General features: G+C 39.9%; 1 long non-coding RNA gene across 1 annotated transcript in view; it reads left to right on the plus strand.

Moving 5' to 3' along the window:
- The first annotated feature begins 338 nt into the window (after positions 1-338).
- The window catches only part of LOC307188475, a 41,631-nt gene continuing 25,940 nt past the window's right edge, over positions 339-16,029 (plus strand). Inside the window, exons 1-2 of the long non-coding RNA XR_013828949.1 lie at positions 339-411; positions 2,681-2,870. This is a non-coding gene — a long non-coding RNA (uncharacterized lncRNA). The remainder of the gene's footprint in view (positions 412-2,680; positions 2,871-16,029) is intronic.

Genomic DNA, 16,029 nt, shown 5'->3' on the forward strand with positions numbered 1-16,029 from the left:
TATCTATAATGTATTCACAAGTCTTGCATAATTACCACATTTTATTTCCATGCTTTTAGTAATGTCATATTTCCTTCTAAAAATTTTTTTTTATCTTCTGGGTTATTTTTTGTTATTAACATACTAAATTTGGGTCTCTGGCTAACTGCTCTTTCTGATTTTGTGTTCCTTTTTTAGTTGATTCTATATAAGAAAGAGTTATGTTCCAGGGGAGGGGGAGGGAAGGAAAATCTATGGAAACTGAATTTAAGAATATAAATTATTGGTAGCTGTCATTAATAGTCATATATATTCTTTACATGGACAGGAGTGCCTTTACAACTGTTTTTTAATCACAGAGTTTCCCAAGTAAGGAAATGCTTCAGAAATCATTACTTCACGTTTTGATACAGCTTTGACACTCATTTCTAGGTAAGTGAACTAATGCAATAATCACACGCCTGGCTTTTAATTCCTCCAGTCTTCTAATCCAGCACCTAAACATGCTTTGTCCTATCTGAAAATATCTGGCACATGTATGTTTGCATATTATATACATTAATATTCATACATATTTAAATTATATAAAATTATACTATAAATGGCAGCAGAAAAATGGTAAAGAGAATGACTTGGTTTAAATGATTCTGTGGCTAATTGATCATTGGAGTGAAATTCATGAGCCAACTACTTAAAAAGTGACTTACTCTGTATGAGAGCAAGTACTCCAGTTGAGATGACCTCAATGTAGCCATGAGTCACCCTGATGCAGGGTAAGGAGGCTTCACTGCTTCTGCAGACCCCAGCTCAGTCACAGGTCAGAGCTGATTGAGGACACCTTTGATTGATGGGTGGGCTATACCTCCCTCTACGGAAGTCTCACGCAGAGTCTCCTTCCCCAAATGCACCTGTGGAAATTTTCTAGGGTAACGAGGCTTTTAGGAAAATAAAATAGCCAGAAATATATAAAGGATTAGTAGACACCAGACCTGAATCTGCATGGCCTGAATTTGAGTGGCAGCACGTTACAGCATTCAAAGTATTTAGATGAACTTAACGTGTCTTAGAATATTAGGTGACAACTAAATTTTAAACTAAGTTCCTATTCAAATAATATCAGTCATTCCATCCACTTACATTTTTAAAATGAACACATACTCACAAGTATAGCCTATAAATTGGATCATATGGTTATATTTACACAAACTGAATCAAAATGTTATATTTTATTAACGGGAATTCATTTTGTTAGTTCTGTCAAAATATACTTTTCAAAAAATTAAAAATAGGGCTTCTGGATTCTTCCTTGGATGTAGAGAGCTAGAGGGAGCCTCTTGCCCACACTAACAACAAGGGAAAAAACACTTCTAAAAATGATGACTTTCTGTGAGCCCATCAGAGAGCAGATACCTCAGGACGTTAAATGCTTTAGATGCCAGCATTAGATGCTTTTAAACCCTATTTAGCAATTATTACTTGCACAGCTCTCTTAAGCAAAAACCCCTCAGGTTAGGAGGTGTAAACACATCTTTTAGGCAGCAATATCTAAATGAAAACCTAATATATTGCTACCACTCATAGTGTGATGCCAGCCTCAGCAAATGACTGACTTTTGTATTTTCTTTAGTTGCAAGTGCAGAGAAAATCCTTATTAATGCAGACAAAGAGTTACAAATACTGCTAACTTCTCTCCCTACCTCCCTCTCCCCCTTTATCCACTGCCCTATCTCCCTGTCTTTCTATATCTTTCTCTTTCTGTTTCCTTCCTTCCCAGTTCTCTATAAGATTTCAAAATACACATCAATGCCCTGAATTTGGAAATTTGATGGACAATATAGTCAGCTGTCTTTCCTTCCTTCATTTTTACCTTTCAATAGTAGAATCCCTAGCTATCAAATAATGGCTGCTATTGACTTTTCCATCAGCTGAAAGTTAGGTGAGAATGTTGAGATTTTACTGTTAGAACTACTGCATGGTACTATCATCAGATAACACACTATTTTGCAACTGCAGATTTTGTTTTGAGGAGAGCACTTCCTAAAATGTATTAATACGTATGGATGTTGAGTGTGTGCTTACATCAGTGTACGTGCTTGTACAATTTTCACTCAGCAGATTTGCTGAATTTTTAAAAAGACAAGTTCCAAATCCCTCCCTCCAAAGTCAAGGACACACTTATAAGGTGTTCACAGATATGCACTAAGATGGGTTTATTCTGAGGTCTAACCGACAGGTTAATTAGTATGTGTCACTTAGTCTCCAACGGGTCTATTTTCTTAAATGTTAATTGATATAATTTAATTTCATCTGAAATGCAAGTGAAATGTTTGTGGAACATGATGCATTTCTGTTGAATTTTGTGGTTTGGGGCAATACCATTTCAGGTCACCAGTCTTTCTGCCTTTTAAATTCGTGAGCAAAACATGGCCTAGATAAAGGGAATTTCCCAAGGGACTGAAAGATTGGTCAAGATGGGTTTGATTGGGAAGTAATCATGAGGGAAATTAAAAATTAATTGGTTCTCAAATTAGGCTTTAAAATAAACTACAAAAGAGGGACTACCTTTAAGGAAAGTTTCAGTTAACCTTTCACATAAATACGTATTTTTTCCTTAACAATTATTTCAAGCTTCTTAACAGATTTTACATTTATTTCAAGCTATCAAAGCTATCAAAGTATCCTGATTATTTGATTCTCTCAGGATCTGTCCAAGATGAACACAGTAATACTTTCCCGTGGCTCATATTAAAATTAAAGTTACACAGAGGAGTGACGTCACAAGACTTTGCTCCCCTCCCAAGAACAGCAACTAACAACTCTTCATGGACAAGACCCCACCGTGAAACCCTAGAACAGGTGGTGCAGCTGCACCACAGACACACCATTAGAAGGTAAGGGAAACAGCTACACTCTGACAGCACTGCACACAGAGGGCTCGGTGTGGGGAGAGAGCCCGGGGGGACATCCAGACCCCAGCACGGTGGCTGCTTCTCAGGAGCCCCACTCTGGTCCTGCCTCACCAGGATCGTGGGGAGTCTGCAGGCTTTGCCCCGGGAATTGTATAGGGACAGAGAAGGGGGAGGGGCTTGCAGCACCAGCCCTGGGACCTGGACAGACCAGGTTCCTGCCTGCAGAGCTCAAGTCAAAGTCCCACCCAGAGCCTTTACTCACCTGCAGGTCCAAGCAGGCGCCGTCTGGCTGGGGACTCGTGGGGGGCAGGTCTGCCTGATACGCAAACTCAGACAAAGACCTTAGTAGACCTGGAGCCTGGTCTGCCCCTCTGACCAAGCAGAGGGGAGCTGCGTCATAACCCACCCACGGCTGAGTGTGGCTCCAGCATGGACCAACCTGGAAGCTGCCCTGCCCAGTAGCACTGGAGCAGAGCCAGGGAAGGTGGGGAATGATTCCCCTCAAGTCCAGACCCCAAACAAAGCGCCTTTCTGTCCTTGGAGCTATTTCTCCAGGCAACCCTGGCAGGGGAGCTAAGGTAAAGCCCCCAACCTGCTGAGCGTAGCTCCTAGCCCCTCCGAGGAGAAAGCCTTACCTGAGCTCGTGGGAATCCGTGTAGCCCATCCTGAAGCTCCAGTTACAGTGGCACTGGGGCAGAGCCCCGCCAGTGGCCCTGCATCTGCAGTTAGGATGTTGGTCCATCAAGCCAGGGAATTTGGTGCACGATTCTGCCTAATTTGATCCCCACACAAGAGAGTGATCTTGGGGCCTATCTAGGGGCCCCTCCAGGGCAGAAAAACTATTCATATCCCTGTCCACTGCTCAAGAGCACACGGGAAGCTGTGCAGTCCAACTGTTACAGAGTCCAAGCACCCAGCAGACTGGGAAGATAGTGGACTGGTGTCCCAAAGAACCCTCTTACCTGAGTTAGAGTTCAGGCTGCTTCTACACTGAAAGGGGAGGAGGTGTGGCTGGTTATTGTTGCAAACTTCTTGGTTTCAGAATCCTTTGTTCTTGCAGCTGTCTGTGTAGGTCAGGTCACAATGCTCCTGTAAAATGCCAACAAGACAATTGTTATTTTCTGTTCTGCAACATTTTAGCTCTGTATGGATGGAGAAGTGTTATACTTTTAAAGGTCAGAGCCTTGAGAATGGGCCAATCTGTATATTTCAGGCTACAGGCAATATTCTTTTATGAAGGTGCAGAGCCAGCATGACTAAGCACAAGGGACAGAGCACAAAGGTTATCGTTAAAGGAATAGATCCAGTAGGGAGTCAGGTTTGTTCTTCTGTTACACGTCCCACAGCCCTGCTTACAGTAGCACGTGAATGGAGACACAGCCCGTCCCACAGCCCTGCTTACAGTAGCACGTGAATGGAGACACAGCCCGTGGCTTTCCCTATCTGTAGGCAAGACTGTGGCCCCACCTGGTCTGGATATTCTGTGCACAGACTTGCCTGATTCAGGTTCCCAGACAACCAACCATGCAGGCTCTGAGGCCCACTCTGCTGCCCTACCAGGGCAGGGAAGCTAATTCACAGCACTGCCTACCTGTGAATATAGTACCCAGTTTCCACTGTCGAGGAAGCCTGACCAGAGAACTCAGGAAAGCACCCATCCTACAGCATCTCTTGGGAAGCAAACTTATCCAACTGTTATCAGCCAGTGGCACCTTCTCTCCAACCTCACAGTTCAGATAGTTGCCTCACCCAAAAATAGACCCTGACAGCAAGCCCCATCTGCCCAAGGACAATATCACCTGACATGTTTAGAATCCCAAGATGAACAGACTGGTGAAGAACTCTGCCAAAGTGAGCCTGTAAAGTCTGGAAGAGGAGACCACCTACTCAAATGTGCAGATACCAACATAAGGAATCAAGGATCATGAAAAATCAGGTGAACAAGACACCACCCCCCAAAAATCATAAATTCCCAATAAGTGACCCTAAAGACATGGAGAACTATAAGCTGTCAGGCAAAAACTTCAGATAATCCTCTTAAAGAAGTTCAGTGAACTACAACACCACACAGACAACTAAGCAAAATAAGGAAAACAATGCGTGAACAAAATGAGAAGTTCAACAATAGAAAACAGAAATCGTCAAGAAACAAATTCAAGAGCTCAATAATGCAATGACTGGGATAAAGAATTCAATAGAGAGCTTCCACAGCAGACTTAACCATGCAGAAGAATCAGTGACCCTGAAGACAGAGCAGTGAAAATAAAAAAATGAAAAAGGATAAAGAAGGTCTAAAGCACTTATGGGACACCATCAAAAGAAAAAAGAAAATATTTGCATTGAGGGACTCCCAGAAGGAGAAGAGAAAGAGAAAGGGACAGAAAGTATATTTAAAGCAAAAATGGCTGAAAACTTCCCAATCCTGGGAAGAGAACTGGATGTCTGGATCTATGAGGCCCAAAAGATACCAAATAGGTTGAACATGAATAGGGAAGGCAAAGACAAATTTAATTATGTCAAAATCAAAGCCAAAGGAAAAAAATTAAAGCAGCAAGAGAAAATTGACAAGTTGCATACAAGGGAACCCCCATAAGACTACTGACGGATTTCTCAACAGTAAATGTTCAGGTCAGGAGAGAATGGGATGATATATTCAAAATACTGAGAATAAAAACCTGTCAGCCAAGAACACTACAGCTGGCAAAGCTATCCTTCAGAAATGAAGGAGAGATAAGAGTTTCTCAATAAAAGTTGAGGGCATTCATTACCAGTAGACCTGTCTTGCAAGAAGTTCTAAAGAGAGTTGAGTGGAAGTAAAAGGACAGTAGTTAACAATGTAAAAACATATGAAGATTGTACAAAACCCACTGGTAATGGTAAATATGTAGTCAAAGTCAGAGTCTCTAATATGGTAATGGTGGGGTGTAATTCACTTACAACTTGAGTTTAAAAGCTAAAAAACGATGTGTTAAACATAACCATAACTATAATAATCTCTTATTGGATACACAACATAAAATATGTGAACTATAACATCAATAGCCTAAAATGAGGAGAGGAGAAATAAAAGTGTAAAGTTTAGGAATGTTATGAAAGTTCTTACCAGTATAAAAGTGGATGCTATGGTTTTAAGATACTTTATGTAAGCCTCAAGGTAACAACAAAGGAAAAACCTGCAGTAGGTGCACAAAAGATAATAAATTTGAAGCATACTGAAACAAAAAGTCATCAAATTACAAAAGAAGATAGCAAAGTAAGATGCAGGGAATGATAAGTCTACAAAACAATGAACAAAATAGTAATAGTAAATTTTTACCTATCATTAATTGTTTTAAATGCATTAAATTCTCCAACCAGAAGACATAGATTGTTTGACTGGATTAAAATCAAACAATGACAAGATCCAATGATATGCTGACTTCAAGAGACTCACTTTACCTTGAAAGACACACAGACCATGAGTGCAGTGATGGAAATGGACAGTTCAGGCAAGGATAACCAAAAGAAAACAAAAAGAAAACCAACAGCCAAACAAACAAGGGTTGGCTATACTTAAAGACAAACTTTAAACTAGAAATGGTAAAAAGAGAAGGTCATTATTATTATGGTAAAGGGATCATCAATCCATCAAGAAGATTTAACAAATGGGAAATTTTAATTGGAGCACAAAAACATAACATAAAGCAACTACTAATGGAATAAAAGGAGAAACAAACAGCAATAGAATAATAGTTGGGGGCTTTAATACACCAACTCAGCAATGGGTAGATCACCCAGACAGAGAATCAATAAGGAAATAGTTGATTTGAACAACAATATACACCAAATGGATCTACAGACATACAGAACACTCTGTTCAACAAAATCAGAATACATACACTTCTCAATTCCACATAAAACATACTGTAGGATAGATCATTTATTTGGCCATAAAACAAGTCTTTCAAATTCAAGAGGGTTGAAGTTATACCAAGTATCTTCTCTGACCACAATGGAATAAAACTAAAAATGAGGAAAACTGGAAAACTCCCAAATATGTGGAAATTAAACAACACTTGCCTGAACACCCAGTGGATCAAAGAAAAAATTAAAGGGGAAACTAAAAAGTATATTGAATTAAACAAATACGGAAACACAACATAACAAAACTCATGGATGTAATGAAAGCAGTTTAACAGGAAGTCCATAGTGATACAAATATATCAAGAAAATAAAAAGATCCTAAAACTAGGCAAAAAAGAACTAAACCTCAATTAATAAATGGAAATAATAATAAAGAGCATAAATAAATGAAAGAGAAAAGGAATATAATAGAAAAAATTTATACAACTAAAAGTTGGTTCTTTGAAATGATAAGCAAAATTACCATTTTGCTAGACTAAAAAAGGGAAAAAGAGAGGACTCAAATCAGCAAAATTATACATGTAAGAGGAAACATTACAACTGCTAGTACTGAAATACAGAGGATCATAACAGGCTACTATGAACGACTACATGCCAACAAACTGGTCAGCCTAGAAGAAATGGATGAATTCTGAGAAACTTATCACGTACCAAGACTGAAATGAAGAAATGGGAAATCTGAAGAGACCAATTACTAGTAAGCCTGAGTGAGCAGGCTTACTAGTAATCAAAATCTCCCAATGAAGAAAGCCCAGGGCCAGATGGCTTCACTGTTGAGTTTTACCAAACATTTAAGGAAGAATGAATGCCAATCCTTCTCAACTTTTCCAATAAATCTAAGAGGAGGGAACATTCCCAAATTCATTTGAAGAGGCCAGCATTACCCTGATACTAAAGCCAGAAAAGGACAAACAAGAAAACTACAGGTCAATATTCCTAATGAGTATAGATGCAAAATTTCTCAATAAAATACTAGCAATCTGAATTCAGCAGCATGAAAAGGATCATTCACCATAATCACATAGGATTTATCTCTGGGAGGCAAGGATGGTTTAATATATGCAAAACAGAAGTGATACACCACAAGGAGTAAAAGATAAAAATCACTTCAATAGATGCAGAAAAAAAATTTGCCAAAATTCAATATCCATTCATGATATATACTCTGTAGTGTAAAGTTGAAATCTTTTCCTCTAAGATCAGGAACAAGAAGGGGTGCCCACTCTCAGCACTTCTATTCAAAATAATACTGGAAGTCCTTAGCCAGAGCTCTCAGGCAAGAAAAACAAATACCAGAATTGGAAAGGAAGAGGAAAAACTGTATCTATTTGAGGATGACATGATTTTATATAGAGAAAAATGTAAACATAATCAAAAAGTATTAGATCTCATCAATGACTTCACTAAAGTTGCACAATACAGCATTAACATATAAAAACCAGTAGAGTTTCTATACACTAACAAAAAATTATCTGAGAAAGAAATAAGAAAATAATCCCATTTACAATACATAAAAACAAATGGTTAGGAAAAACTTTGACCAAGGAAATAAAAGATCTGAACACTGAAAATTACAAGACATTGATTAAATTAAGGAAGACACAAATCAGTGGAAAGATATCCCATGTTCATAGACTGGAAGAATTAATATTGTTGGAATATCCACACTACCCAAAGCCATCTATAGATCCAAAGAAATCTCTATTAATATTCCAATAGTATGGAATTGTATGGAATTCTATTCATAATAGTAATAAAAACAATCCTAAAATTTGTGTGGAACCACAAACGACTGGAGAGCCAGAGCAATCTTAAAAACAAAGTGGGAGGTATCACACGTCTCCTGATTTTCAAGCTATACTGTAAAGCTATAATAATCAGAACAACATGGTACTGGCATAAAAAGAGATATACCTAGATCAGTGAAACAGAGTTGAGACCCCAGAAGTAAACTCATGCATTATGGTCAACTAATACTTGATAAAGGAGCCAAGAATACTCAGTGGAGGAAACAGTCTTTTAATAAATGGTATGGGGAAAATTGGATGTTCACATGTAAGAGAATAAAAATAGACCCCTATCTCACACCAGTCACAAAAATTAACTTGAAATGGATTAAAGACTTAAACATAGGACCTTAAACCTAACCCTAACCTAGTAAATGGCGGAAAATATTTGTAAACCATGTGTCTCATAAGAGATTAACATCTAAAATATATAAAGAATTCACAAAACTCAATAGCAAAAAAAGGCCACAAATAATCCAATTAAAACTAGGCAAACTACCTGTACAGACATTTTTCCAAACAAGATATCCAAATGGCCAACAGGTACATGAAAAAGGTGCTCAACCTCGCTTATCAGCAAAATGCAAATCAAAGCCACAGTGAGATATCACCTCACACCTGTCAGAGTGGCTGTCATCAAAAAGATAAGAGATAGCAGTTCCTGGTGAAGATGTGGAGAAAAGAACTCTTGTGCACTGTTGGTATGAATGTAAATTGGTGCATCCACTGTGGAAAACAGTATGTATGTTCCTAAAAATGTTAAAAATAGAACTACCGTATGAATCAGCAATTCCACTCTGGGTATTTATTCAAAAGAAGGGGCATCACTATCTCAAAGAGATATCTTCACCTCCATATTCATTGCATTATTTATAAAAGCCAAGGCTGGTAACAACCTTAGAGTCCAACAGCAGAGGAATGCATAAAGAGGATGTGATTTATATACAATACACACACACACACACACACAGACACACGAATATTACTCAGCTATAAATAAGGGGGAAATCCTTCCATTTGTGACAAGGATGGACCTTGAGGACATTATAGTAAGCGAAAAGTCAGACAAAAAACCCACAAGTGCTCATATGTGGAATCAAAACAAAGTCTTTGCAAAGAGATTAGATCTTTACCAGAGGCAGGGGTGAAGAGTGGGGGAGCTGGCTGAAGGCGGCCAGCATACTGGCTTCCACTTACAAGACAGATTAAGTGCTGTGAGTTAACCTGCAGCACGATTGTAGTCAACACTGCTGTATGGTGTATTTGAACACCGCTGAGAGTTCCCATCGAAAGGAAAAACACATTTTTCTGTTTTTTTTCAATGTCTTTGAGGTAATGGATGTCCACTAGGTTTACTGTGGCAATCATTTCACAGTATATGTACATCAAGCCATTATGCTATATGCCTTAAACTCATACAGTAATGTTTGTCAAGTATATCTCAATAATACTGAAAGATAAAAATAAAGCAATATATGTAAAATCAGGAAGCCTATACAATGATAATCTCTTGTTGGAATTCCCAGTAGAAGAAGCAGAGAAATGCAGAGAGACATAAATATCATTCTCTGGAAGACGTGTTTTGTTAAAAGCCATACTGGGAGTGAGTTTCAAGGTTTCATTGCCTCCTTCTTATGCTTATATTATTTTGCTTTCAAACAGCCACCGTCTATTTATACAAAGAGGCCACACACAGCAAATGAGCGTCAAGAATTCTTTAGTAACTTTGCCTTCCCATTTTAGCTGTTAACTTATGAAGCTATTTTTGGAGTGCACAAATGGGTAGAATTGAATGTTTATGTTTCTGAAGACATAATTATTTTCACCCCAGATGCCAAAGAACAGACCATGAAAACACATGGTAAATCTCAGACATTACAGAGGTTAAGGGAATAAATATATCAGACTGACCTGGAAAAAAACCAGTAATTATAAAATAGATAACATGATGAGTCAGCAAGAGAAAAATACTGTGTGCAGAATAAATGGAAATGGCAATCAAATTTTATTTATTAAGGCCAAAATTATAGATGAAGAAGCAAGCATAAGTTTAAAATGTTTAAAAAATTTTAATGATATGTATGTACATTTCATTTATGTTAAACTTGGGGATTTCTTGAGATATTTCCCATCAATTGTAGAACATGTATTAGCATAATATCCAAATGCTAGCATGTACTGAATAGACAGATTTTCAGCGCTGGATATATTAATAGTTAAAAAGAACCCAAAACACAGTGTGGACAAATGTAGATGTCACCATAAAGAGCTGACAGATTTTTTTCCCCAAGAGTCTGTCCAGACATTTTGATAAAAATGTTAGGTAGCAGGCACTAAACTGATAATTTTTAAAATACATATATATATATATATACATACATGAAAGGATGCTCAACATCACTAATCATTAGAGAAAGGTAAATCAAAAGTACAATGAGGAATCACCTCACACCGGTCAGAATGGGCATCATCAAAAAATCCACAAACAATAAATGCTGGAGAGGGTGTGGAGAAAAGGGAACCCTCTTGCACTGTTGGTGGGAATGAAAATTGATACAGCCACTATGGAGAACAGTATGGAGGTTCCTTAAAAAACTAAAAATAGAACTACCATACGACCCAGCAATCCCACTACTGGGCATATACCCTGAGAAAACCATAATTCAAAAAGAGTCATGTACCACAATGTTCATTGCAGCTCTGTGTACAATAACCAGGACATGGAAGCAACCTAAGTGTCCATAGACAGATGAATGGATAAAGAAGATGTGGCATATATATACAATGCAATATTACTCAGCCATAAAAAGAAATGAAATTGAGTTATTTGTAGTGAGGTGGATGGACCTAGAGTCTGTCATACAGAGTGAAGTAAGTCAGAAAGAGAAAAACAAATACCGTATGCTAACACATATATACGGAATCTAAAAAAAGGTTCTGAAGAACACAGGGGCAGGACAGGAATAAAAGGCGTGGAGAATGGACTTGAGGACACAGGGAGGGGGAAGGGTAAGCTGGAACGAAGTGAGAGAGTGGCATGGACATATATACACTACCAAATGTAAAATAGATAGCCCGTGGGAAGCAGCTGCATAGCACAGGGAGATCAGCTCAGTGCTTTGTGACCAGCTAGAGGGGTGGGATAGGGAGGGTGGGAGGGAGACGCAAGAGAGAGGAGTTATAGGGATATATGTATACGTATAGCTGATTCACTTTGTTGTACAGCAGAAACTAACACACCATTGTAAAGCAATTATACTCCAATAAAGATGCTAAAATAAAAAATATATATATATTGATTTTGTTTTAAAGCTTCCTCAAACAATAACAATGTGTTAGGGCAATTTACTTTAATAAATTATAAGATGATTTATAGAAAAAAGTGTGCAAAACCTGTGGCAGTCAGGGTTCAACCAGAGAAGCACAATGCGTAGGAGGTGGAAGTTTTATAAGCATTATATATTGTTTGCTTTCAAGGAACTGGCTTACACAATTGCTGGGACTGACTAAGCTACTCCGAAATCCAAAGGGCAAGTGGTCAGAAAGGGAAGATCAAAAGCCAAGGTCTAAGATGCTGTCCACAGCTGGAATTTATTTTCCTCACCTCAGGAGGTGAAGTTCAACAGGAGCGGGTGCCAGGAACTGTGAAATATGGGCAATGTTTACGCACACCACGTCCAGGTTCAGCAGAGAAAACTTCCTCCACTGTCGCTTTGGGAAAGAAGATCTTAAAGATCACAAAGGAAGCCGTAAGAATTTTTTATAGAGAGATAAGACTGCTTATATAGAAAATCATAGAAGATTGAGAAATACCTCTTTGAGCTAATATGTGAACTTAGCAAGGGTATAGGATATAGAATCAATATAAAAAAGTGAATTGTAATTCTATTTAATATCAATAAAATTGTAAATGAAATTAAAGCCATCTATAATATTATAGCACCAATAGCGTAAAATATTTAATGATACCTTTAACAAAATATGTGCAAGATCTCTACGTGGAGAATTACAGTACATTGTTGAAAGAAATAAAAGAAACCAAAATACACAAAGAGATAACGTGGTGGTTATCGTCTAGAAGACTAAATATTAAGTTGTCTGTTTCATTATACTAATCTATAGATTTAATGACATTCTAATCAAAATTGCAGATTTTTTTTTTGTAGAAAATGACAGACTACTTGTAAAATTGATGTGGAAATGCAAAGAGCCTAAAATAGCCAAATGATCTTGAGAAAGAAGAATGATGTTGGAGGACGTTCACCACCTGATTTCAAGACCTGCTGTGAATCTACAGCAATTAAGACAGCGTAGTATTGATGACAGTAGAGACAAACAGATCAATAGAAGAGAATAAAATCTTCAGAAATAAATCCACACGTTTATGGCCAATTGAATTTTAACAAAGATGCCAAGGCAATTAAAAGGGGAGTAGGTCTTTTCAACAGCTATTTCTTCAACAACTGAATATACAAAAACCAAACAACAAAAATATAAACTTCTGTCCCACACAATGCACACAAATTTGTTTGAGACAGCTGACAGGCCTAGATGCAAAAGCTAAAACTATAACATTTCTAGAAAAAATTCAAGAGAATATGTTTGTGTGCTGACATAGGAAAGGACTTCTTAGCAATAACACAAAGAGCACCCACATAAAAGGCAAAACATTGATAAATTGAGCCTTATCAAAAATACAAACTTCGGCTCATAAAATGTATATTATTAAAAAATTAAAAGGCCAGCCACAGAGTGAAGGGAAAGATTTGCAATTCCTTTATCTGACAAAATTTCTTTATCCAGAATATATAAAAACACACAGAAATCAGTAATAGAAGAAAGCCAATAAAAATGGACAAAGACTTGGACCTTTTTCAAAAGTATATATATGGGGCTTCCCCGGTGGTGCAGTGGTTGAGAGTCCGCCTGCTGATGCAGGGGTCACGGGTTCGTGCCCCGGTCCGGGAAGATCCCACATGCCGCGGAGCGGCTGGGCCCGTGAGCCATGGCCGCTGAGCCTGCGTGTCCGGAGCCTGTGCTCCGCAGCGGGAGAGGCCACAACAGTGAGAGGCCCACGTACCGCAAAAAAATTTAAAAAAAAAAGTATATATACGAATAACCAAGCAGCACAACCAACCAACCACTCGACATCAGCAGCCATGAGGACTGCATATTAAAACAATAAGGACCATTTCCAGCTGACGGAAGTGACAGCACCAAATGTTGGTGAGGATGGATGCAGTGTGGACGGGGTGTGTAAAGTGGTATAGCTATTTTGGGAAACAGTTTGGCATTTTCTTATCACATTAAATGTACATCAGGCCTATGACCCAGAGAATATAGCATGCATTTTTAACCATGAGAAATGAAAACATATGCACAAAAAGATCTGCAAAAAGTATTTCCAGTAGCTTCATTCATAATAGTCCCAAACAGGACAAGGGTCAAAGATAAAACCAAAGGAGAATGGATGTAAAAAAAAAAAAAGTCATAAATGTGACGCCAGGAAGACGGAGGGCCAAGAGGTCACAACACAACAGTAAATAAACAACTACAAACTGGAGAAAAGAGCCCAGGGTCTTACTCCACTCTGTATGACAGTCTCTAGGTCCATCCACATCTCTGCAAATGGCACAATTTCGATCCTTTTTATGGCTGAGTAGTATTCCATTGTATATATGTATACATACAGCTTCTTTATCCATTCCTCTACTGATGGACATTTAGGTGGCTTGCATGTCATGGCTATTCTAAATAGTGTTGCAGTGAACACTGGAGTGCATGTGTCTTTTTGACACATGGTTTTCTCAGGGTATATGCCCAGTAGTGGGATTGCTGGGTCGTATGGTAGTTCTATTTTTAGTTTTTTAAGGAACCTCCATACTGTTCTCCATAGTGGCTGTATCAATTTACATTCCCACCAACAGTGTAAGAGATACAGATGAACTTATTTGCAAAGTAGAAATAGAGACACAGACATAGAAAACAAACGTATGGATACCAAGTCGGGGAAGAGGCGATGGGATGAATTGGGAGATTGGGACTGACATATACACACTGCTGTGTATAAAATAGATAAATAATGAGAACCTGCTGTATAGCACAGGGAACTCTCCTCAGTGCTCTGTGGTGACCTAAATGGGAAGGAAATCCAAAAAAGAGGGGATAGATGTATGCGTATAGCTGATTGACTTTGCTGTACAGCAGAGACTAACACAACATTGTAAAGCAATTATACTCCAATAAAAACTAATTAAAAAGAACTCAGGGAAAGCTGTGCATTACAAAGGAGCAGTACAAACCTACAGAGCTCAGACACTGAGGATGGACATAGAAAAGCACAGGAAGTACCTTTGCCGCAGTCAGGAGCAGCTCAGCACCTGCAAGAACCCCCTGGAGAATGTTCACCCCCCTTCCCCCTGAGAAGGACAGCAGGAGAGCCCAGCAGGGCTCACCATGGTGGACATTTGCAGCTGTGGCTACAGAGATCTCCTCAGTCTCTATCACTGCTGATCTCAGTGGGAAGAGCAGCCTGGATCAGCCTCTGCTTCTCCCCCAAGGGGCTGGAGCAGGTGCTGAGATGGCGCTTGCCCTGGGGGCCTCTGTGCCCCCATCTCAGGCATCTGGCATCACAGCACCCCATCCTGTATAGGGCTGGAGCTGCCACTGCTCTTTGCCCCTCCTGGCCCTGGGTTGCAGCTTTGCACCCCCTTTCTGGGGTGGCCCCTGCTGCCCTGAGCCAGGGCCCCCAGGCGTGACTTGGCTGCCAGCCTCAGGTTGTGCTGTCATGCTCCACGTTCTAGGTCCAGCTGTGAATCATCAGTGCCAGGGGTGCTGCCACAGCCTGGAGCCCACCCCTCACAGTAGGCCAAGGCTCTGACCCAGTGTTGCTGGCACGGGGCTGTGCCACCTTGAGGTTCATCCCCATCCATACTGAGACCCTGGACCATCACTGCCAGGGGCGCTGCCACTGCCCTGAGCTCTGCTTCCTGGCTTTCAGGTCGTGGCTCCGACCCCTCATTCCTGGGCTCAAGCTACAGCCGCCCCGAGTCCCACCCCCTGGATCCCAGGGCACATCTCTGACCCTTCCTTGCTGAGACCATGGTGTCACTGCCCTGGACCCCACTCTCCAGGTGCCAGGTCATGGCTCTGTACAGCCATTGCCGGGGCATCCCCTTGGCTCCAAGGATGTGGCTCTGAACTGTCACTGACAAGGATAAGCTATCACTGCACTCAGCCCAGGCCCCTCGGGGCCAACAGACGCTTTAAGAAACCAGCCTGGAGCCATGCTGCTGCTGGCCTGTGACAGCCCCTGGGCCAGAGTTGAGACTTAGACCTACCATCCAAGGGCTCTGCTACCACTGACCCCTGGGCCCAAGCCACCACTATATCTTGTTATCCCAGAGCCTGTGCTGCTGGGCGCCCCCTCCCCACACCAGCATCTCCACAGT

This window comes from Stenella coeruleoalba, assembly GCF_951394435.1.
Source record: "Stenella coeruleoalba genome assembly, chromosome: 7".
Taxonomy (NCBI): domain Eukaryota; kingdom Metazoa; phylum Chordata; class Mammalia; order Artiodactyla; family Delphinidae; genus Stenella; species Stenella coeruleoalba.